At 35.2% G+C, this 23,383-nt stretch overlaps 1 protein-coding gene and 1 long non-coding RNA gene across 2 annotated transcripts in view; one reads left to right on the top strand and one right to left on the bottom strand.

Moving 5' to 3' along the window:
• The window catches only part of LOC126884513 (uncharacterized protein DDB_G0284459), a 244,961-nt gene that overhangs the window by 31,166 nt on the left and 190,412 nt on the right, over positions 1-23,383 (top strand). The window lies entirely within an intron of this gene.
• LOC126884518 (uncharacterized) overlaps positions 1-23,383 on the bottom strand; it is a 58,536-nt gene that overhangs the window by 11,891 nt on the left and 23,262 nt on the right. Inside the window, exon 2 of the long non-coding RNA XR_007698078.1 lies at positions 17,249-17,403. This is a non-coding gene — a long non-coding RNA (uncharacterized LOC126884518). The remainder of the gene's footprint in view (positions 1-17,248; positions 17,404-23,383) is intronic.

Below are 23,383 nucleotides of genomic sequence, written 5' to 3'. Positions count from 1 at the left end.
TAGTTGGGATTCTGTGCCCGAATTAACGTTTAAACACGCATTTAAGCGAACGTGAAGTTAGCCCGAATTAAAAAATAAAAAAAAGTAATTTCAAATAACAGTGGGTTGTTTTCGCACTTTAAGGGGTTGGACAAACGTTGCGAAGAGGTGGACAAACGGGTAGTTGGGATTTTGTTCCCGAATTTACGTTTAAACACGCATTTAAGCGGACGTGAAATTAGCCCGAATTAAAAAATAAAAAAAATAATTACAAATAACAGGGAGTTGGTTTCGCACTTTAAGGGGTTTGACAAACGCTGCGAAGGAGTGGACAAACGGGTAGTTGTGATTCTGAACCTGAAATAACGTTTAAATGCGTTTTTAAGCGGACGTGAATTTGGCCCGGGTTGAGAATTTAAAAAAAATAAATTAAAGTCTTCAAGGGGGTTGTTTTGCACATTAAGGGATTGGACAAACGCTGCGGGGGTGTAGAAAAAATGGGTAGTTAAGATTCTGCTCCCGCATAAAAATTCATTCTAATTAATTCTAAAAAATTATTTTAAAAATATCAGAGGGTGGACAAAAAAAATTATGTGGTGGACAAACATGGACAAACGATGGACAAACAATATAGCAAGAGTTTTTTTAAATTTTCGAAAATTTGTGGATTTGTGAAGTTAGCCCGAAAAAAATTTTTGTTTATAAAAAAGAATGGGTGGGTGGACTAACGAAATAAAATGGTGGACAAACGTGGACAATCAATGGACAATCGAATGCCATCGATCACATTTTTTTCCCGACTTTTTCGGGCTAAGTTCACGGACCTAAAAACATGTTAGCTTGCAACCCCCTTTTAACTGATATCTTATCGTTTTGTTTTCAACAACAAACAATAAAACCTTTTTTGACCTAGGATGGGACCCCACTATTTAACATAAATAAACAAACAAGATTGTGAGTACATATTTGTTTTGTTCAGTTCAAATGCATCCAATGTATAATAAAATGTAAATATAAATAGAGAAAACATTGCTTATGGGATTTATTATTTTCGATAGGGCTACCTTCTTTAAAATCAGAAACAAATAATTCAAAGATGCTTTTCCTTTTAATGCCCGATAAATATGCCCTCGGGTTCTTGTATCACATATATCCAGTCTGTTTTGCACTTCAATCAAAAACCGTTCCGAATCGAAATTCATTTTAGGTACTCACCCTATAAATTCTCGTAAATATCTGCGGCAGCTACAAAAGTGGTCCGTCTGAATGGCGTTTGCCACTAGTGGACGTCACTAGCAGTGAGGCTCGGCGACTGTGGCTGACCACAGTCGCTCGTCTGGGGTGCGACGTCCACTTCACATAAGAACCCACGGTAAATGATCGGAAGCTGCTTTGTGGATCCACAGAGTAGCGCTGCAGAGTGGCCCGTTTGGTTTGGGCCTAAAGAAGTATAACTTCAAAAATTGTTTAAACAATTTCTGCTCAAACATTTCGCCCGGCACCCTTCTATTCTGATTTGTTTAAAGAGGATTTTTTTGAACAAGAATCCTCAAAGAAACTGAGTTAGAATTTTTTTCATATGGATGCAGCCTCATAACATGAACTATAAAATATGTTAATACGAGCGGATTAATTGTTAAATATACACAAAGAAATTTTTATTATAATAAATTCTGTTAATTCCTTTATGAGAATTGTGATAGGGATTTGTCTTTCGTTCATTGAGATTCGTGAGATTTTTTTAATAATCTTTCTGTTGTTTTTTGGTAGAATGTTTTTTGTCGAGGTAGCTGAAATTTTTGTGATTGTTTAGATATTAATGGCAATAATACAAAAGGTTATATTTTATACCGTTTCAACTTTCTCTTCTCTGAAGAAAAAATGGCTTAGTAAAGGCAAATTAAAATTGTTTCTAAAATTTCAAAGAGAAATGAAGTACATACAAGTATAATGAAGTACAAGTATAAAGAAAGTGGGATAAGTATGCGTATGCCTCAAATTTGTATAGACTCCCTAATAACCGCCTTGCCAAACTGATCTGGGAGGAAGCTCCCACAGGAAGAAGGCCCTTAGGACGCCCACGAATGCGATGGACAGAAAATAAATATGGTCAGATTTAAGAACAATGGGGCTACCCACTGACAGGTGACGTTAATTTGTCCAATTCGTTCCTCTATTTGCGCATGTGCAAGCAATGTCATATTGAATTTCGTGCCAAAATTTAAATCATGTGCAGTGGACCGATCACGGCTAAGAAAAAGATAATAATAATATTATTTCTTCAACTGCTAGATTTCATACTTTCATAGTATCTATCTAAATGTGCTTTTAAACAAATGTTAGGGTAGATTTTAATTAAATTATTTATCTTTTAAATATGTGGTAGAAACATATGAAGCAAGTTTAAACTATAAAAAATAGGTTAGGTTAAATGTTAAATCATAATATTTTCAAATAGATTGGATAAGTAGATACGAATTAAAATGGACCGATGCCAACGGAAAAGACGGTATTATTTTATCAGATTGGACACTTTACTATACATTTATTTTAGAGTGTAGTGTGCTTAAAGTGCAATTAAAACAATTGATGGATTCCATGGTTATAACCAAGTATACTTGGTGGACATTCATATCTAACAATAAACACAAAACTTTTGTTTTCAATCTTCCCACAAGATTTATTTAAAATATTTGTTGCTGTTAGTTCTGAAAGCTGGTGTTATTCCTTTCTTGTATGTGTTTGGCTACCTACATATTGTTGATATCTTACCTGTATATGTGATATAGAGCAGAAGGTAGGTACTCGGTTTTTTCTGTGATAATGGGAAGACTAATTTCAGGGCTTTTTTATGCAGTTTTTGATTTTATATTTTGTTGTTTGTTCCTTGTACCCATTGTTTACTGCTATTTGTTGAGTGATGTACAATTCTATCATCAAGTTATTTATGGCATGGGTATTTCTGTCAGTGTATGTAACATATATGTAGGCTACCAATAGGTTTTTTCAGCCCTTCTCATTTGTTTAGAACTTCTGTTCATAATGTCGTATATTAATATTATACATGGATTATACGAACTATGACAAGCTCGAAACAAATGAGAAGCATTGAAAAGTACTATTTATGTTGTGTTATGATGGGATGATGAAATGTCAGTATTTTGTATTAGATAAAAAAATAGCAAGTTGCCCGAATCATCATTGTAAATCAAAAACAGGGTTTTAAGATATTAGACTTTGGGCATGCATTTATCCAACGCCGTAATAGGCATGAGGAAAAAGACAAGAATAAGAGAACAATACTTTGGGCAACTTGCTAGTTTTTTTATCTAATACAAAATACTGACACAATTCATCATCCCATCCTAACTATTAGGGTGGCTATTAGAGCCACCTCAGAAAATTTTACTTTTGTTTAATAATCGTATGTAAATTTTTTCTTTATACGATCCATGCTGCCTTTGAAACTTTATAAATGGATGGTATGTTTCTGTTGGAGTGATTAGTGTTGAATAATAAAGTTTTTATTTCTGCTATTTTCCTTGGTGAGATGTCTTTGGCCTTTCCCATGATGTTCTGGTACCACTAGTGTAACGAACGTGCAATGTTTACTAAATTCTCAAAAAATAGTATGACTGTCAGAATATTACTAGAGAGCAATGGAAACTCTCAAAGTTTATTATAACTCTAAACACCAAGAGTACAAAATAAGAGGCACACACGAGTTGCAAGCTAGCTGGGTAGCACTGACAAACAATGGCATCTGAGTCACGCATTGCCACGCACACGTGTTACCACTATTGTCGGACTATTATTTATTGCATTCATTAGGTGCAACAAGACAGTCAAATGGAAACAAACGCATTAATATATTATACACCTCAATGATACCCTTTCTCTAAAACATTGAATTTTACTAGGTGGCTCTAATAATTTGATCACCCACTGTATGTTACATAGATTGACAGAAATATCCATGGCATAAATAACTTCGACATAGAAGATAGAATTGGACATCATGCAACAAATATGTAGCAGTAAACAATGGGTACAAGGAACAAACAACAAAATACAAAATCAAAAACTGCATAAAAAAGCCCTGAAATTAGTCTTCCCATTATCACAGAAAAAACCCAGTACCTATCTTCTGCTCTATCACAGGTAAGATATCAACAAATATGTAGCCAAACACATAAAAAGAAAGGAATAACACCAGCTTTCAGAACTAACAACTTAAACAAATATTTTAAATAAATCTTGTGGGAAGATTCAAAACAAAAGTTTTGTGTTTATTGTTAGACATGAATTTCCACCAAGTAACCATCGAATCCATCAATTGTTTTAATTACACTTTAAGCACACTACACTCTAAAATAAATATGTAGTAAAGTGTCCAATCTGATAAAATAATTACCGTCTTTTCCGCTGGCATCAGTCCATTTTAATTCATATCTACTTATCCAATATATTATTTGAAAATATTATCATTTAACCTAACCTATTTTTTATAGTTTAGACTTGCTTCATCTGTTTCTATCACATATCTAAAAGATAAATAATTTAATTGAAATCTACACTAACATTTGTTTAAAAGCACATTTAGATATTATGAATACTATGAAAGTATGAAATCTAGTAGTTGAAGAAAGAAAAAAGAATAATCTTTTTTCTTAGCGGTGATAGGTCCACTCCAGATGATTTAAAATTTGGCACGAAATTCAATATGACATTGCTTGCTCATGCGCAAATAAAGGAACGAATTGGACAAAAAACGTCTCCTCCCACTGAGCCAACTATCATGGACGACCGTTCGAGATGGAAGCGAGTTGTGCAGTGAGCCAAGACCCACCCCGGGTTGTAGTGCTACCAGAAGAAGAAGAAGAAGAAAATGTGTATGTGTCATGCGCCGAAACGTACTGAGTGGTTTCCGTACATTGTTATAACGTATAGTACCCTCGGAGATCCGTGGAAAAAATTTACACCCAAAATAACAAAATTCAGTTTGGCAACACTGTGCGAATGTTGATAGTAACATATCCTTTTTAAGATAAGCACAACTGTAATTTAGTCCAAACAAATTAATATATTTTTTTTGCCAACAAAAATGAGATTTTTCAACCAAATAATGTTTCAAATATGATGTGCAAAATAATTTTTAATTGGGTTCTGCTAATGGGCTTGCTTTTTTTGTCATTAAAGTAAAAAAAAACTAAATTTTACTCATTAAATCAATGTTGTCCAGTTATCGTCTTAATTATTTTAACTGTACTAATATCCGTTGAGTAATTATGAATGATTAATAGGTCGTTAAAACATTTTATCTGTAGCGGCTTTTGGAATATCTTAAAAATATCGAATTTCATTGATAAAATGCGCATATTCCACCGATCTTCGCTTCGACAATACGTGAATATCGTGTTAATGTTAGGTGATTCAGGATGGTTCTCAGTTTTGCAGAAAAAATGTTTATCATATTTTCTGTCATACGGAAAAGGTCGCGAAAATGGTCCAAGCTTAAAATCAACAATGGTTTCAGCAGGATGAGGAACCTGTCACACGTCCAGGGAGTCTCTTCGAATACTGCGTGATCATTTTGGGAGATCGCTACTCATCAGACCTAAGGCCACCTGATGCGTACATATGGCGAATGCTGAAAGAGGCAGACAGATGCACAGTCTGACATTCCGGAATTGGGACTAGAATTAAAGATTTTTTCGTGTCAGAGATCTTTAACATTTCTTTTATAGGGAACGTCGTCGTGAATAATGTTTGCAAGGCTATATCATGTATACTATACTTAGTGTGACCAACTAGCCCGAAAAATCCGGGACATGGCCCGAATTACGAAGTCGTGTCCCGGCGTCCCGGACAAGGCTTCCGGGCCATCCAAATTTTCAACGTTTTGGTAAAATGCTATTTTGAAATTTTGAATACGTTATTCACATCAAATTGAATTGGTGGGACGAAAAAAAGTCGACAATTTCTAGAGTGTAATACTAGTACCACATCAAAAACGCATGCATTTTATTTCGTGGTATTATAGTTCTACATGGTCGTCTCAAAACAAGAACGACGGCGATCAAGGCAAAACATTACTATGAACGATCATAACTTCGAAGTGGTTAAAGAATTTAAATATCTAGGAACAACAATCACAAATAACAACAAAATAGAGCGAGAAGTTGAAACAAAAATAATGACAGGAAACAGATCTTTATTTTCAATGCAACATATAATGAAGTCAAAACTTCTTTCACGAGATACAAACATTGCTGGTGTGGGAACGTAAAATACTTCGAATGATATATGGCCCTTGAAGAGACAGCGTGACAAACGAATGGAGGCGCAGATACAATAATGAGTTAGAGTCTCTATTCGGAAAGGTAAATCTAGTCAGATATATAAAGGCCAATAGACTCAGATGGGCAGGGCATGTGATACGCAGTAACGACAATCGCCTTATAAACAATCTGTTCTGGGGAAGGCCAGATGGAAGAAGGTCTCTAGGACGGCCTAAAAAATGTGGAAATATGCAGTCAAAGAAGATCTAGAGAAAATGGGAATGAGACAATGAAAATTAGTGGCACAGGATTGACAAACATGGAAGGTAATAGTAAACGAGGCAAAGACTCATGAAAAGTTTTAACGCCATTAATGATGATGATGATGATGATTATAGTTCCACAAAAACTAAAATGGTAGACTTTTTTCGTTTCTGTATTTTAATTATCTTCTTCTGAAAAAAAAATGGCCCTATTTTCATTGAAAAGTCCCGGATTTCAGGTATTGTTTTTCAGCCTTGTCCCGGATTCAACTGAATTGGAGTTGGTCACACTAACTATACTAAATTCACAACCAATATGCAGTAGTAATAAACAAACCAAGATGCAGTAGAAATTAACAAACCAAACAAGACATTAACAAACTTCAATGTCACTAGGAGCACCCTCGAATCATGATTTACAATATATGAACTTTGTAAAAAATCATGATTTGATATTTATACAATGTATACATAGTGTGACCAACTAGCCCGAAAAATCCGGGACATGGCCCGAATTACGAAGTCGTGTCCCGGCGTCCCGGACCAGACTTCCGGGCCATCCAAATTTTCAATGTTTTGGTAAAATTCGATTTTAAAATTTTGAATATTCTTCTAAGAATTCATATCAAACTGAATTGGTAGGACGAAAAAAAGTTGACAATTTCGAGAGTGTAATATTAAGATCAATGTTCGGGTGAGGCTCATAGACAAAAAAACAAATACATGGATTAGAAGCAAAACCAAAGTAAAATACGCAGGAGAACATGCTGCTAAATTAAAATAGAGCTTCGCAGGACACAATGCCGACTGAAGGATAAAATATGGAATCATGAAATACAACAATGGAGACCGTGGTTAGGAAGAAGAAGCAAAGGAAGGCCACAAATGAGATGGGCTGATGACATAAAGAACTTTGGATGACACAACTGGAAACACGTGGCGCAAAATAAACAACACTGGATTGAATTGGTGGAGGTCTATGTCCAAAGTTGGATTTCTGAAGGCTGAAGAAGAACAAGAATAGTAATACCACATCCAAAACGCTGCATATCGTGGTATTTGGTATTATAGTTCTACAAAAACTCAAACTGTGAACTTTTTTTTTCGTTTCTGTATTTTAATTATCGTCATTATCATTACAACCAATTATTGTGGCTTAACCCCATTAAAAATATCATTGTCAACATAAAAATGTTTAATAAATAAAATGATGCTATTATGAAAGTTTTGTATTAAAAAAATGGCCCAATTTTCATTGAAATGTCCCGGATTTCAGGTATTTTTTTCAGCCGTGTCCCGAATTTGACTAAATAGGAGTTGGTCACACTATGTATACATCATCATTCGGGAGTGCTCCTCGTAACATTGTAGTGTCTTAGTTTGTTTATTTCTACTGCATATTGATTGTGAATTTAGTATAAATATATAAATAATCATAAACATATCAATTTTCATTTCAGTACTGTTTATTTTGCCGCATACTGTACAATCATCTTCACAACTCTCGTAAAGTTTTTGCTTCACGTTTTAAAATGAAACATTACTTAATTGTTGAATTTACGAATAATTTCAGATTACCAGCCCCTAAAACGCACCACCATTGACACTATTGACAGCTATTAATTGTCGTTAACGAAATAAGATTATGAATTTATATATTTATATTCGTTATAAGAGAGGTGCTCTAGTTGATGTGAGTTCAGACCCTGGCCCGGTGAACAGAAAAGTAAAAAGGCTAACTTCTTCTTAGGTGCCTGTCCGTTCCGTACGTTAGCGATCATTCTGGTTATGATGATTTTGTTGGTTGCTATTATAGGGAATAGTTGTGTTGAGGTCTTTCTATAACATGCTCTCAGGTTAGCAAGCCAGGGTATTCTTCTTCGTCCTGGGGCCCTTTTTCCTTCAATTTTACCTTGCAAAATGCATTGGAGTAGTTCGTATTTGCCTTGATTCTCATTATATGTAGGTTACGGTTCTTCACGATGTTGACTAAATCTGCGGCTGTGTTCATCCTCCGTAGCACTTCTTCATTGGTGACTTTGTCTGTCCATGGTATCTTAAGGATCCTTCTGTAAAACCATAGCTCAAAAGCCTGAAGATTTTCCGCCTTTAATGTCCACGTTTCTACTCCGTATAAAAGCACTGAGTACACGTAACATTTAAGAAGTAAAAATAATAAGTAAAATCCTTTATAAAAGGTATATTTACTAAAATTCCCTACAAAGGGCTACATCACAAAAGCAGAACTAGTTTTCGATCTGATTACAGATCATCATCAGTGCTGACCAGATGCTGACATGCTAACCACCAAAATGAAACTATCTGGGTAAAAACCCTTTAAACTTAATCAGTCATGGAAACATTGATATAATTATTAAAATAAACATGGATGTATTAGATATCACATGAATTAGGCCATGGTACCATCTCGCCCTCTATTGAGTTGTTCACATGTTGAACGATCGTTGGCAACTTTAAGATTTGAGAAGTCCTTTTTTTGTTTCTAGGGTGAGGTCATGGTTCTTGAACATAGAGCTCATAGTCAAGAATGCACTTTTTGCCTTTCCGAAGTGACATCTAATCTCTTGGGTATTGTCCCACGACTCATTGATTATAGTTCCCAAGTAGTTGTATTGTGATACACGTTCAATTCTCATTTGGTTCACATACAGATTTGCTCCAGTTATGTTTTCCTTACTGATGAGCATTAGCTTGGTTTTACTGGTGTTTATATCCGGTCCATATGTTCTACTTGTTTCAGTTATTTTGTTCATTAAGTTTTGCAGCCCTTCTGTGGTGGAAGACACTGTTGTATCATCTGCATACCGCAGGTTACTGTGCTTGACTCCATTTATTGAGATGCCTTCATCAATTTCTTTTAGAGCCTTTTCAAAAATGTGCTCTAAGTACAGATTGAATATCAGCGGTGAAATTATGCACCCCTGTCTCACTCCCCTTAAGATTTTGACCTGATCTGTATATTCTCCATCTATTTGGAGCACCGCTGATTGATTTCAATACAGGTTAAGGTAGAATTCCGCACCAAGCGACCGAGACAGGAGACCGCGACAGGCGACCGTGACAGGCGACAGATAGACGAGGTCTCCCCACGACTGCTCTCAATGCAATTATATCAGGGTAGTTCTGCAGCCCGCGACCGAGACCAGCGACCAACTGTCGCCTGTCGCGGTCTCCTGTCTCGGTCGCTTGGTGCGGAATTCTACCTATTATTCTACCTGTTATTTTTAGGTCTCTTCCGTCAATCCCTGTCCTCTTCAGCACTTCCATCATTTGTCAATGCCTGACTCTATCGAAAGCCTTCTTGTAGTCAATTAGGCATGCAAAAACATCACAGCTGACATCTCTATATTTCTGAAACAACACCTACACGCTAAATAAAGCCTCCCTAGTACCAACAGCGTTCACAAATCCACACTGATTGGGCGCAATTTGTTCCTCGCATTTCCGGTAAATTCTTTTCTAGATGACTTTTAAAAACCGCTTCAGCAGATGGCTCATTAGGCTTATGGTCCTGTAGTCTTCACAAACTTTTGCTCCTGGTTTTTTGGGCAATGGTACAAACTCAGATTTGAGCCACTCTGCTGGTATTTTTCCTGCCTTGTATATGTCATTAAATATTTAAGCAACTATTTTTATTTATTCTGCATCTAATAGCTTCAGCAGTTCTGCAGAAATTTCATTAATTCCCGGTACCTTTCCATCCTTCATTGGTCTGATGGCTACCGTTACTTCTTCTGGTAGGATTTCGAGACCTGAATTCTCTTCAATGGGGCAAACCTGCACCCTTCACCAAACACATTTTGATTTTTGTCGTACGATCAAAAGATATCGAATTTTTGCCGTCGAGTTGATACAGATTTTATTTAACTTTTTCGCGCGCGTAAGTTTTATTTTAAAATCGCCGGTCGCTTCAAGCGTTCTTTCTGAGTGAACGGTTCATTCTACTTTGTACGCATGTAAGAGGTTATCTTCTGTTATATGATTTCAACGAAATAAATATACTTTAACCCGCCAGTGGTCGCTATATGAGATTTTCTCTCACGGTTTCAGAGAACTGCGCACAACTTTTTTTCTGGCAAATTATACGCGCTGTAATTCCTTCTAGTCTCCTAACTTACCTCCCTCGACAATCTAATAGACTCGTCCGCTCAGATAGTGACTCAGTTTACTTAGTATCACCATATTGTTGAGTAAGTGCGCTTCATGTGAGAGATCGCCGGTCGCTTCAAGCGTTGTTTCTGAGTGAACGGTCCATTCTACTTTGTACGCATGTAAGAGGTTATCTTCTATTATATGAATTCAACGAAATAAATATACTTTAACCCGCCAGTGGTCGCTATATGAGATTTTCTCTCACGGTTTCAGAAAACTGCGCACAACTTTTTTTCTGGGAAATTATGCGCGCTGTAGTTCCTTCTAGTCTCCTAAATATCCTCCCTCGACAATCTAATAGACTCGTCCGCTCAGATAGTGACTCAGTTTACTTAGTATCACCAGATTGCTGAGTCAGCGCGCTTCATGTGAGACATCGCCGGTCGCTTCAAGCGTTGTTTCTGAGTGAACGGTTCATTCTACTTTGTACGCATGTAAGAGGTTATCTTCTATTATATGATTTCAACGAAATAAATATACTTTAACCCGCCAGTGGTCGCTATATGAGATTTTCTCTCACGGTTTCAGAAAACTGCGCACAACTTTTTTTCTGGGAAATTATACGCGCTGTAGTTCCTTCTAGTCTCCTAACTATCCTCCCTCGACAATCTAATAGACTCGTCCGCTCAGATAGTGACTCAGTTTACTTAGTATCACCATATTGTTGAGTAAGTGCGCTTCATGTGAGAGATCGCCGGTCGCTTCAAGCGTTGTTTCTGAGTGAACGGTTCATTCTACTTTGTACGCATGTAAGAGGTTATCTTGTATTATATGATTTCAACGAAATAAATATACTTTAAACAGTAAATGAAAACTTTGATGAGAACCACTTTCCAAAAAATTTTATTAAAACTATACCAAAAATTAAAAAAAAAATAGGAATCGTCCGAATTTGAACCTGAGGCGTCTCGATCTGTAGTCGAATGCTCTACCAATGACCCACGACTGGCCACGACGGCAGTATTTACATGATTTCTCGGACATAGTGACAAATCACGGTAACAAATAGGCGAAGTGAAGTATAAATACATATAAAAATGTTTTAATAATAGTTATCTTACTCCCAAGGAAGACAAATCCAAAAAGACACAAAAATTATAATAAATATATTTACTAAAAACACTAACACGGACCTTTTTTGCACTGATACATATATAACTTGAAATATTTAGCAACTACATACTGTCTGTGTGCGCATGCGCGTGGCATAATAAAAATTCACTCCCAATCGCGCCTAAAGAAGTACATATAACTTCAGTGCTAAAAACCATTTTTTCCTACGGCGTACAGATTCTTGCTAAACCGATGTTTTCCGTGTCAACCCCCCTACGAAGGGGATTTTAGGGGGAAACTCAGGGTGTATGAGTGGCAAACTTTTTTGTATTTTTTTTGGGTACGTACCAAACGTGACATTCTCAGCAAAATTCAACTCGTTTTTATGATTTTTAGAGGTTCGGTGGCATTTTCATCTCTGACGACTGGAGTAGGTATTCTGGAGAATTAATGAATTATAAAAATCCACAATAAAGAATTTACTGTAGCTGGCTGTATACCATTAATTACAACTAAATTTGATGAAAAGGTATATGATTTTCGACGAAGTAGTTTTCAATCCTAATAGTAAATTATTAATATTGAAAATATTAAAAATATTACTAAAAGATTTTTAAATTGAAAACTTATTGGTACACTTTCCTGGTGACACCTCCAAGACTTCTACAATTTGCAAGTCAAATGGATGCTGCAGTGAAGACGAGAGGGAAGAAATTCTACACTATGCAATTCACATCCCCCGTCTGCAGCTGGTAAAGTTCCAACGGAAAAATGCACCTAGTTACTCTATGGAGTAATGCGACTATAAAATAAAAATGTATACCATTTTTATTCAGTTGCAATGCGAAGGCAAAACAATCTTACTTTTCAATTAGAATACGGAGTGCAGTCCAGTCCCTTGAACCGCGATTTTCGGCTCTTATTGGAGCCTTCATCGGAAGGAACGTAGGCACTGTTCTCCATATTTTAACTGATTCGTATCGAGAGGTTTTCCGATGAAGGCCGATGAAGGCTCCAATAAGAGCCGAATATCGCGGTTCAAGGGACTGGACTGCACTCCGTATTCTAATTGAAAAGTAAGATTGTTTTGCCTTCGCATTGCAACTGAATAAAAATGGTATACATTTTTATTTTTATTTTATAGTCGTATTACTCCGTAGAGTAACTAGGTGCATTTTTCCGTTGGAACTTTACCAGCTGCAGACGGGGGGATGTGAATTGCATAGTGTAGAATTCCTTCCCTCTCGTCTTCACTGCAGCATCCATTTGACTTGCAAATTGTAGAAGTCTTGGAGGTGTCACCAGGAAAGTGTACCAATAAGTTTTCAATTTAAAAATCTTTTAGTAATATTTTTAATATTTTCAATATTAATAATTTACTATTAGGATTGAAATCTACTTCGTCTTTCAATGCCAGATGGCGCTAGCCACCTACTATCATCACTTCAGTTGCAATGGGTGGGAAAACCTCTCGATACGAATCAGTTAAAATATGGAGAACAGTGCCTACGTTCCTTCCGATGAAGGCTCCAATAAGAGCCGAAAATCGCGGTTCAAGGGACTGGACTGCACTCCGTATTCTAATTGAAAAGTAAGATTGTTTTGCCTTCGCATTGCAACTGAATAAAAATGGTATACATTTTTATTTTTATTTTATAGTCGTATTACTCCGTAGAGTAACTAGGTGCACTTTTCCGTTGGAACTTTACCAGCTGCAGACGGGGGATGTGAATTGCATAGTGTAGAATTCCTTCCCTCTCGTCTTCACTGCAGCATCCATTTGACTTGCAAATTGTAGAAGTCTTGGAGGTGTCACCAGGAAAGTGTACCAATAAGTTTTCAATTTAAAAATCTTTTAGTAATATTTTTAATATTTTCAATATTAATAATTTACTATTAGGATTGAAAACTACTTCGTCTTTCAATGCCAGATGGCGCTAGCCACCTACTATCATCACTTCAGTTGCAATGGGTGGGAAAACCTCTCGATACGAATCAGTTAAAATATGGAGAACAGTGCCTACGTTCCTTCCGATGAAGGCTCCAATAAGAGCCGAAAATCGCGGTTCAAGGGACTGGACTGCACTCCGTATTCTAATTGAAAAGTAAGATTGTTTTGCCTTCGCAATGCAACTGAATAAAAATGGTATACATTTTTATTTTTATTGTATATGATTTTCTTTATAGAAGGTATATTTATTTAAAACCCTAAAAAAGGCTATATATCACATAACGTTTTCGCTCTCTAAAAAGAGCATCATCAGTGTTCTTACAGGCTTGACATGCTGAGCCACCAAAAATACATCGGTTGAAACCTTTTAAATATCGACTAAATGTCTCACATTGAAATATTAAATATCAAATCCAAAGGATGGATAAAATCCCTAAGGATCTGCCCTAAGGCATTATATGACTTCCACGAAGCACGTGGGTTGCTAAGTAAAAATTATGTCGTTTCACATTGAGAACGGTGAGAGTTTTTGGTGGCTCAGCATGTCAAGCCTGTAAGAAAACTGATGATGCTCTTTTTAGAGAGCGGAACGTTCTGTGATATTTGTAGCCTTTTTTAGGATTTTAAATAAATATGCCTTCTCTAAAGAAGAATTTTCATAGAATTATAAAAAGACTACTGAATTATTTTTATCGCTTTTACCCGCAATAAGTATTAAGTATTATATGTTGTTCTGAAGCTATTTCCTTGTGGCATTTTTATAATTACGAATTTTTTATGGGAAATAAGCCACAATTTTACTAAAAAATGAATTTATTAACGTTTCGAAGCCCAAATCGGGTTTCGTTGTCAAAATACAAAATACTATTAAAATAAAACAAACATGTTGTTGCTAAGTAAAAAAATTCTTCTAATAATTTATTTAATCTGACTCATTTATATTGGCAATTCAGACGTATATTATACATTTTAAAGTAGAAGACTTTAAAATGATATCGCCAATACTTATGAGTTGCGTTCCTGGGACGACTTTACTTAAAGATAGTTCATTCGATTACATGAAATCAATCCCAACTCAAGAATATCCGTCGCAAAAAAATCATAGCATGTGATCTGTCTTTAAAAAGACAACCAAATGCAACGATGACAGTAAAATTCTCGCGTTAGAGATTCCATAGTAAATCACGAGGGAAAACCAGGAAAAGACCTCGTGATACTATCCCGACATCGTAAGTATTTGGTCTTACATTTAATCTACCTTCAAAAAACTAATACCAAATTCTGACTTTAATATGTTTAAATTATAAATAATATTAATATTACATAGATATACAATAAGTAATATTAAAATATAAAATTTGTACTAACTCGATATGTTATTGATTTACTAATCGTGGTATTTTCTTTCTATTGACTTCCTCTTTCAGTATGGGTAACCACATCCTACTGCATTCTACCGAGGAATTTGCGACACAATTGGTTTCATTTAGCATAATTAGAGCCGCTTCTTTGATTTTTCTCTTTTTACTATCTGATTCTTTCAGGACTATACTTGAATCTCTCCACTGAACTCTATGTTCATTATCCCATGCGTGTTGACATATCTGAGATCTATCAAATTCTCTGTTTTTAATATAAGACTGATGTTCGAAAGGGCTTCGAAACGTTAATAAATTCATTTTTTAGTAAAATTGTGGCTTATTTCCCATAACAAATACGTAATTAAGTATTATAGACTATAGACCAGGGCGCATCTGTAAAAATATTAGTACATTTGGACGTTGAGAGGTGACTCATATTTTTTTGCAGAAATTGCTTGAAAATAACTCATAATAATATTTGAGGTATCTTCCCACTCAAAGAGGTCCGGAACATTGTTTAAATAATCAAAATGTCAAAAAATGAAGGAAAAATTCGATTTTTTTCTTCGTTTTTTGATTATAACTTTGAAAGTATTCATTTCTGAGAAAAGTTGTACTGATATAAAAGTTGCGCAATTAAATTTCCTACAATATAGAATTCGTTAAAAATTTTAAAAATTGTCATCCTTGTTGCAAAATAGCAATAATTGCGAAAAAAGCGATTAAAAAATAAGTATTCGCATTTTACGTTTTCAACCATTTCTGCTACACTTAGGACCTTCATATTTTACCAAGAAAAACTTTATGATATAAGAAAACAATACTGTGAATTTCATTAACATCGGTTGAATAGATTTTGCAAAATAAATTTTGCAATCCAGCTTTCGCAAAAAAAATAATTTTTTCAAAATCTTGCAGGACTGAATATAAAGCAGACAGCAAGTTTAATTTTTTTTACATATAGAAGAATACCGTACCTTTCATTTGCAATTTGCAGAATTAAAATCGGTTAACCACTACGTCAGGAATTTTTTTAAATACCTACACATTTTTTTTGGTGCTACGCGCAGGACAGCGGATAGTTTGCTCTGATTGGGCATTCCAATGACCTTTGATAATGATTGACAAATTTTAATTTTAAGTACATTTCGATATAAATAAATAAATTTGTTTATTGCAAAATAAAAACACATGCTCTGTCCTTTGAAATAACACTTTTTTGGCAAAAACTTTCTTTGTTCATATATTTTAAGTTAGAGAATAAAAGTTTATTATTTTTAAACATATGCAACTGTTTAAACAATATTTCACAAACAATAATCAAATTAGTTTGATTTTTGTGGAATTAAAATATTAAAATACAACAAAATATGGTGTAAGAAAATAATATATTAGATAAAGATTGGAAGAAATTTTGGTGGAAATCGAACACCGCTGTCCTGCGCGTAGCACCAAAAATTAATGTTTATTTAAAAAAATTCCTCTCGCCGTGGTAGTTAATGGATTTTAATTTTAAAAATTGCAAATGATAGGTACGGTATTCTTCTATACGTAAAAAAAATTCAACTTGCTGTCTGCTTTATTTTCAGCCCTGCAACATTGTGAAAAAATTAATTTTTTTTTGGGAATGCTGGATTGCAAAATCGATTGCACCGATATTAATGAAATTTACAGTATTGTTTTACTATATTATATAGTTTTTCTGGGTAAAATATGAAGGTCCTAAGTGTAGCATAAATGGTTGAAAAACGTAAAATGCAAATACTTGTTTTTTATGGTTTTTTTAGCAATTCTTGCTATTTTGCAACAAGGGAGACAATTTTTAAAATTTGTAACTAATCCTATATTGTAGGAAATTTAATTACGCAACTTTTATATCAGTACAACTTTTCTCGAAAGTGAATACTTTGAAAGTTATAATCAAAAAACGAAGAAAATAATCGAATTGTTCCTTCATTTTTTGACATTTTGATTATTTAAACAATGTTACGGACATTTTTGAGTGGGAGGATAACTCAATTATTATTATAGGAGTTAATTCCAAGAAATTTCTGCAAAAAAATATGAGTCACCTCTCAACGTCCACCTCAAAACAGATGCGCCCTGGACTATTAGCATAAAGTTCTCAGTTATTAACTGAAAAATTAATATTTTTGCGTTTAGATTGAATAACTATTTTAATTTTACCCAAAATGACGTTGAAACTGTTGGCAGAGCTTTTATTACATTTTGTATCACACCAAAGGCTTCTCTTTTCAGATGTGCACGCTATACGGCGTTAAGTTAAAACGAGTTCTTTGGATTCTCATTTAAATAGGTCATCGACTTGGATGGGCGCATAACTAAAAAACATAAAACAAAATATGAGAAGTTGAATTGAAATATGTGTAGCGTCACCAGCAACCTACATTTCACACATGTCCCTATTGTACGCTTCACGTGTCGTTACCATGGGAAGCAGGATGTTCAAATTATAATTCTTTTTAGAGGATGTGTATTTTAACATTATAAAAAGAAAATTATTAATTTTATTAAAGAAATTCGCTGCAATAAAGTCATTAATCGGATCCCTATGCATATCAGAAAAATAGTTCATTTAACAAAAATTCACAAAGTACCCCGCACAAACCTTATGGAAATTAGGTCCCAGTGGATTTTGTTCATACTTTGGGAAAATACTCTTTGAAGCATCCTGATAAAAAGTTCTCATGGGCACAACTCAATCGTATGAAGGATTTTCAAGATATAGAGGCATAAACTCGGAAAATTATAAGATTTACTTAGTCCAGAAAGCCACTGCGCATCCGCTAGGAAAAATATTCTAATTCGGATTTTTTGCACAATCTTACTCAAAAAGGACCCCTTTTAACAAATTTGCATGTTGCCAGGACCAAAAGTTGGTCAAAAATTTTTTAAACGTTTTTTTTTGTTTTTTTCCTAAAATTATTTTTTTTGCATGGAACAAAATTTTTTCAGGTTTTTTGGATCATTCCAAACAGAAAAGGTCTTTAGTGACTTTTCTCCAAAGTTGATAGTTTTTGACATATAAGCGATTAAAAATTGAAACATTGCGAAATCGGCCATTTTTAACCCTCAAAAACTATGTGAAAAACTGAAAATTTGAATGTTGCCAAGGTAGATAGATATTCCTTAAACATCGATTGATGAAATCCCGAAGAGTTTTTTGCAGTACAATATCAAAAACCCCTTTGTTTTTTAATTGCCAATCAAGCGTGCGCGACACTATTTTCCACCGTTGCATGTGTATGCAGTATGGTGCAAATGAAAGGAATACATTCGTTATTTCGTAAACCGGCGACTTTAAGGAAAAATCCCGAAATAGGTCGATTTTTATTTTTAAGTTATGATATTGTGACATATATGGTATACCAGTGACGTCATCCATCTGGGCGTGATGACGTAATCGATGATTTTTTTAAATGAGAATAGAAGTCGTGTGCTAGCTCATTTGAAAGGTTATTCAATACTATATTCAGTAATATAAACATTTACATAATTACTTATACAGGGTGTCCAATAATTTAATTTTTTTGTCAATTTGCCAAATGATTTAATTTAATAAAAAATTTTTGGACACCCTGTATAAATAATTATGTACATGTTTATATTACTGAATAGAGAATTAAAGAACCTTTCAAATGAGCCAGTACACACCCCGTATTCTCATTTAAAAAAATCATCGATTACGTCATTACGCCCAGATGGATGACGTCACTAGTATACTATATATGCAACAATATCATAACTTAAAAATAAAAACCGACCTGTTTTGGGATTTTTCCTTAAAGTCACCAGTTTACGAAATAACGAATTTATTCCTTTCATTGCACCATACTGTATACACATGCAACGGTGGAAAATAGTGTCGCGCACGCTTGATTGGCAATTAAAAAACAAAGGGGTTTTTGATATTGTATTGCAAAAGACTCTTCGGGATTTCATCAATCGATGTTTAAAGAATATCTACTTACCTTGGTAACATTCAAATTTTTAGTTTTTCACATAATTTTTGAGGGTTAAAAATGGCCGATTTCGCAATTTTTCAATATTTGATCGCTTATATGTTAAAAACTATCAACTTTAGAGAAAAGTCACTAAAGACCTTTTCTGTTTGGAATGATGCAAAAAAACCTAAAAAAATTTTGTTCCATGCAAAAAAAATAATTTTAGGAAAAAAAACAAAAAAAAAACGTTTAAAAAATTTTTGACCAATTTTTGGTCCTGGCAACAGGCAAATTTGTTAAAAGGGGTCCTTTTTGAGTAAGATTGTGCAAAAAATCCGAATTAGAATATTTTTCCTAGCGGATGCGCAGTGGCTTTCTGGACTAACTGGGTATTCCAATTCCCTGAGTTACTGGTTATCTGGCAACATGTAGAAGTTTGGATCAAGGAAAAGTACTAGTAGTCTAGGATTTTTTTCCTGGCTATCCAATGACGACCTTCACTTTGACCTTGACCTTCAACGGACGTCGTCTTCTAGAGTTTTGAGGGTTTTAGGCATTAAATTGATACAAACAGATTACTCATGGGTTTTTGGGATCGCTAAACACGAATATGCCATCAAAATTGACCTCCGGAGGACGTGCTGTACAGGGCTAGTGCAAGGGATGTCATTTTCTAGAGTTTCGATGGTTTTCGGCATTTAATTGATGCAAATGAATTATGGAGGGTTTTGATGGAGGGTTTTTTGAGGTCGCTAAACACGAATATGCCACCAGAACTGACTCCCGGAGCACCTGGTTTCCAAGGTCAATGAAAGGCGCTCCTGGAGTTTCGAGGGTCTTTGGTACTACATTAATGCAAACGGATTAGTTATATTTTCTTGCGGTTGCTGAACACGACTGCGTGATCAGCACAGACACATGAGCACCTAGTGCCTAAAACAGGTTATCTTCTGGAGTTAAAAACCTATGAGTAATCCATTTGATTCCTTCATTTGATTTCTCCGAAACTTCAGAAGATAACCTGTCTTAGGCACCAGGTGCTCCTGTGTCTATGCTGATCACGTATTCGTGTTCAGCAACCCCAAATACTTTAACTAATCCGTTTGCATTATTGTAGTACCAAAGACCCTCGAAACTCCAGGAGCCCCTTTCATTGACCTTGTAAACCAGGTGCTCCGGGAGTCGGTTCTTGTGGCATATTCGTGTTTAGCGAACTCAAAAAGCCCTCCAATAATTCATTTGCATTAATTAAATGCCGAAAACCAACGAAACTCTAGAAGATGACGTCCCTTGCAGTGACCCTGGCCACCACGCCCTCCGGAGGTCAATTCTGATGGCATATTCGTGTTTAGCGATCCCAAAAACAAATGAGTAATCTGTGTATATCAATTTAATGCCGAAAACCCTCGATACACTAGAAGATGACGTCCGTTGAAGATCAAGGTCAAAGTAAAGGTCGCCATTGGATAGCCAGGAAAAAATCTTAGGCTACTAGTACTTTTCCTTGATCCAAACTTCTACATGTTAGATACATGCCAGATAACCAGTAACTCAGGGAATTGGAATACCCAGTAAATCTTATAATTTTTCGAGTTTATGCCTCTATATCTTGAAAATCCTTCATACGATTGAGTTGTGCCCATGAGAATTTTTTTTGATGCTTCAAAGAGTATTTTCCCAAAGTATGAACGAAATCCACTATGACCTAATTTCCATAAGGTTTGTGCGGGGTACTTTGCCGCCAATATTGCACGGGACAACTAGTAAAATGGAAAAACAGTTTCGCGAGCTTGGACATGTTAATGTACGTATCCTTATAAGGGTGAACCCCGCTCCGTGAACCAGCTCGAATGGATACGGTATGAGCTCCCCTACATATAAACCGCAAACCGGTTGGATCGAAGAGGTTGAGCGCCGAGCGGGGTTCACCGACGTATCCACTATGTGGAGCTGCTACACGGAGCGGGTTTCGCCCTTGTATGGATACGTACCTTAAAGTGTAAATATCTAAGAGCAACAATCACCAACAATCAATAGGGCTTTTCGTTCACAGTCATTTGTTTCGAGCTTCTGTCATGTGTCACATAATATTAATATATCTACGTCATACGTTATTGGTATATTACAATGATACAAACCAAAGACGTATGGCGTAGATATATTAATGTTATGTGACACATGACAGAAGCTCAAAACAAATGACAATCGATGAAAAGCCCTATAATGACAACAAAGCAGAACGGGAAGTTCAAACGCGAGTACTGGTGGGAAACAGATCTTTATTTGCAATGCAACATCTAATGAGATTAAAGTATCCCTCACGACGTGCAAAAATCCAGATACATTATACATAAAGGCGGGTTGACATTACTAGTGAATAACGAACGTGGCTCACGCTTACGTATTTTGTCCGTGCTATTGTTAGATATTTTATTATCTATTTTCAAACTCGGGCAGTACATTTGTATCTATGCATTGCATTTATGCAAATGTACTGCTCGAGTCTGAAAATAGATAATTAAATATCTAACAATAGCACGGGCAAAATACGTAAGCGTGAGCCACGTTCGTTATTCACTAGTAATGTCAACTCGCCTTAAACCATAATAGGCTAATAAAAAAAATAAATAAATTACTGGTGTGGGAACGTAAGATTCTTTGAATAAGTAACCTATCCAGAGGTTAGAAAACACAATCACATCAACCTCTAAAAGCTCTATCCTTCGTTCTACATAGTTTTCTAGTACATACCTACTATATTAGATGCATATTTCAAAGTTCCACATATACAGGGTGTTTGGTAAAGAATGGGCCCTAGCTTAATATTAGATTCCTGAGTATTTACTGAGATTACTTTAGTACAAAAGTTGATAATAACCGAAATACAGGGTGTCAAAGTTAAACTTTTATTTTATTTATTTTTGAAAATTTCCTGACAGCCATGGGACAACAACACGAAATTTGGTAAGTGGTGCTGGTATTGTACAATCACAATCTACTAAATTATGTTAAACAAACGTTTCTGGCTACTACTATAGGCGTACGACGGGGGAACGTGAATGGTTGACCCTTCCCAAATTCTACGCCACTGGCAGAATTGTTATTTTAGTGCAATTTTTTGATTCTCCAATACTTTCTATGTAAAATACATACTCTTCATTCGTAACGATTAAGCCATTAGTTTTCGAGATATTTGAAGTTAAAAACGAATGAGCATAATAAATTAATCAAAATAAGTGTGCTTTTTCATTTTTAACTTCAAATATCTCGAAAACTGATGACTTTATCGTTATGAATGAAGAGTATATTATTTGCATAGAAAGTATTGGAGAATGTAAAAATTATGCTAAAATAGCAGTTTCATCAGTGGCGTAGAATTTGGGAAGGGTCAACCATTCACTTTCCCCTGTCGTACGCCTCTGGTAGTAGCCAGAAACGATTATTTAACATAATTTAGTAGGGTGTACAGTGCCTACACTTTCTGCCAAGTATCACACGGATATGTCAAATTATTTTAAAGTATTCTTTTTTTTTAATAATTTATTCTCTATTTAAAACTTTAAGAACTATGTGTGCCCGGTACTATAAAACTATTTGACATATCCTTATGGTACGTAACAGAAAGTGTAGGTACTGTACACCCTACAAAATTATGTTAAATAATCGTTTGTGGGTAATACCAGAGGCGTACGACAGGGCAAAGTGAATGGTTGACCCTTCCCAAATTCTACGCCCCTGATGAAACTGCTATTTGGCATAATTTTTAGATTGTCTAATACTTTCTATGCAAATAATATACTCTTCATTCGTAACGATAAAGTCATTAGTTTTCGAGATATTTGAAGTTAAAAATGAAAAGGCACACTTATTTTGATTAATGTATTATGCTCCTTCGTTTTTAGCTTCAAATATCTCGAAAACTAATGGCTTTATCGTTACGAATAAAGAGTATGTTATTTACATAGAAAGTATTGGAGAATAAAAAAATTGCACTAAAATAGAAATTCCGCAGTGGCGTAGAATTTTGGAAGGGTCAACCATTCACGTTCCCCCGTCGTACGCCTCTGGTAGTAGCCAGAAACGTTTGTTTAACATAATTTAGTAGGATGTACAGTACCAGCACTACTTACCAACTTTCGTGTTGTTGTCTCATGCCTGTCAGGAAATATTCAACAACAAATAAAATAAAAGTTTAACTTTGACACCCTGTATTTCGCTTATTATACACTTTCGTACTAAGGTAAGTTAGCTTAAATCGACCTATTTTAACCTCAGGAATGTACGGTTAAGCTATGGTCCATTATTTACCAAACACCCTGTATACCTCCAGGCCAGGTGACTTTTTATTTTTCATTTC

The sequence above is a fragment of the Diabrotica virgifera genome, chromosome 5 (assembly GCF_917563875.1).
Source record: "Diabrotica virgifera virgifera chromosome 5, PGI_DIABVI_V3a".
Taxonomy (NCBI): Eukaryota; Metazoa; Arthropoda; class Insecta; order Coleoptera; family Chrysomelidae; genus Diabrotica; species Diabrotica virgifera.
This window is presented reverse-complemented; position numbering and strand designations above follow the sequence as displayed.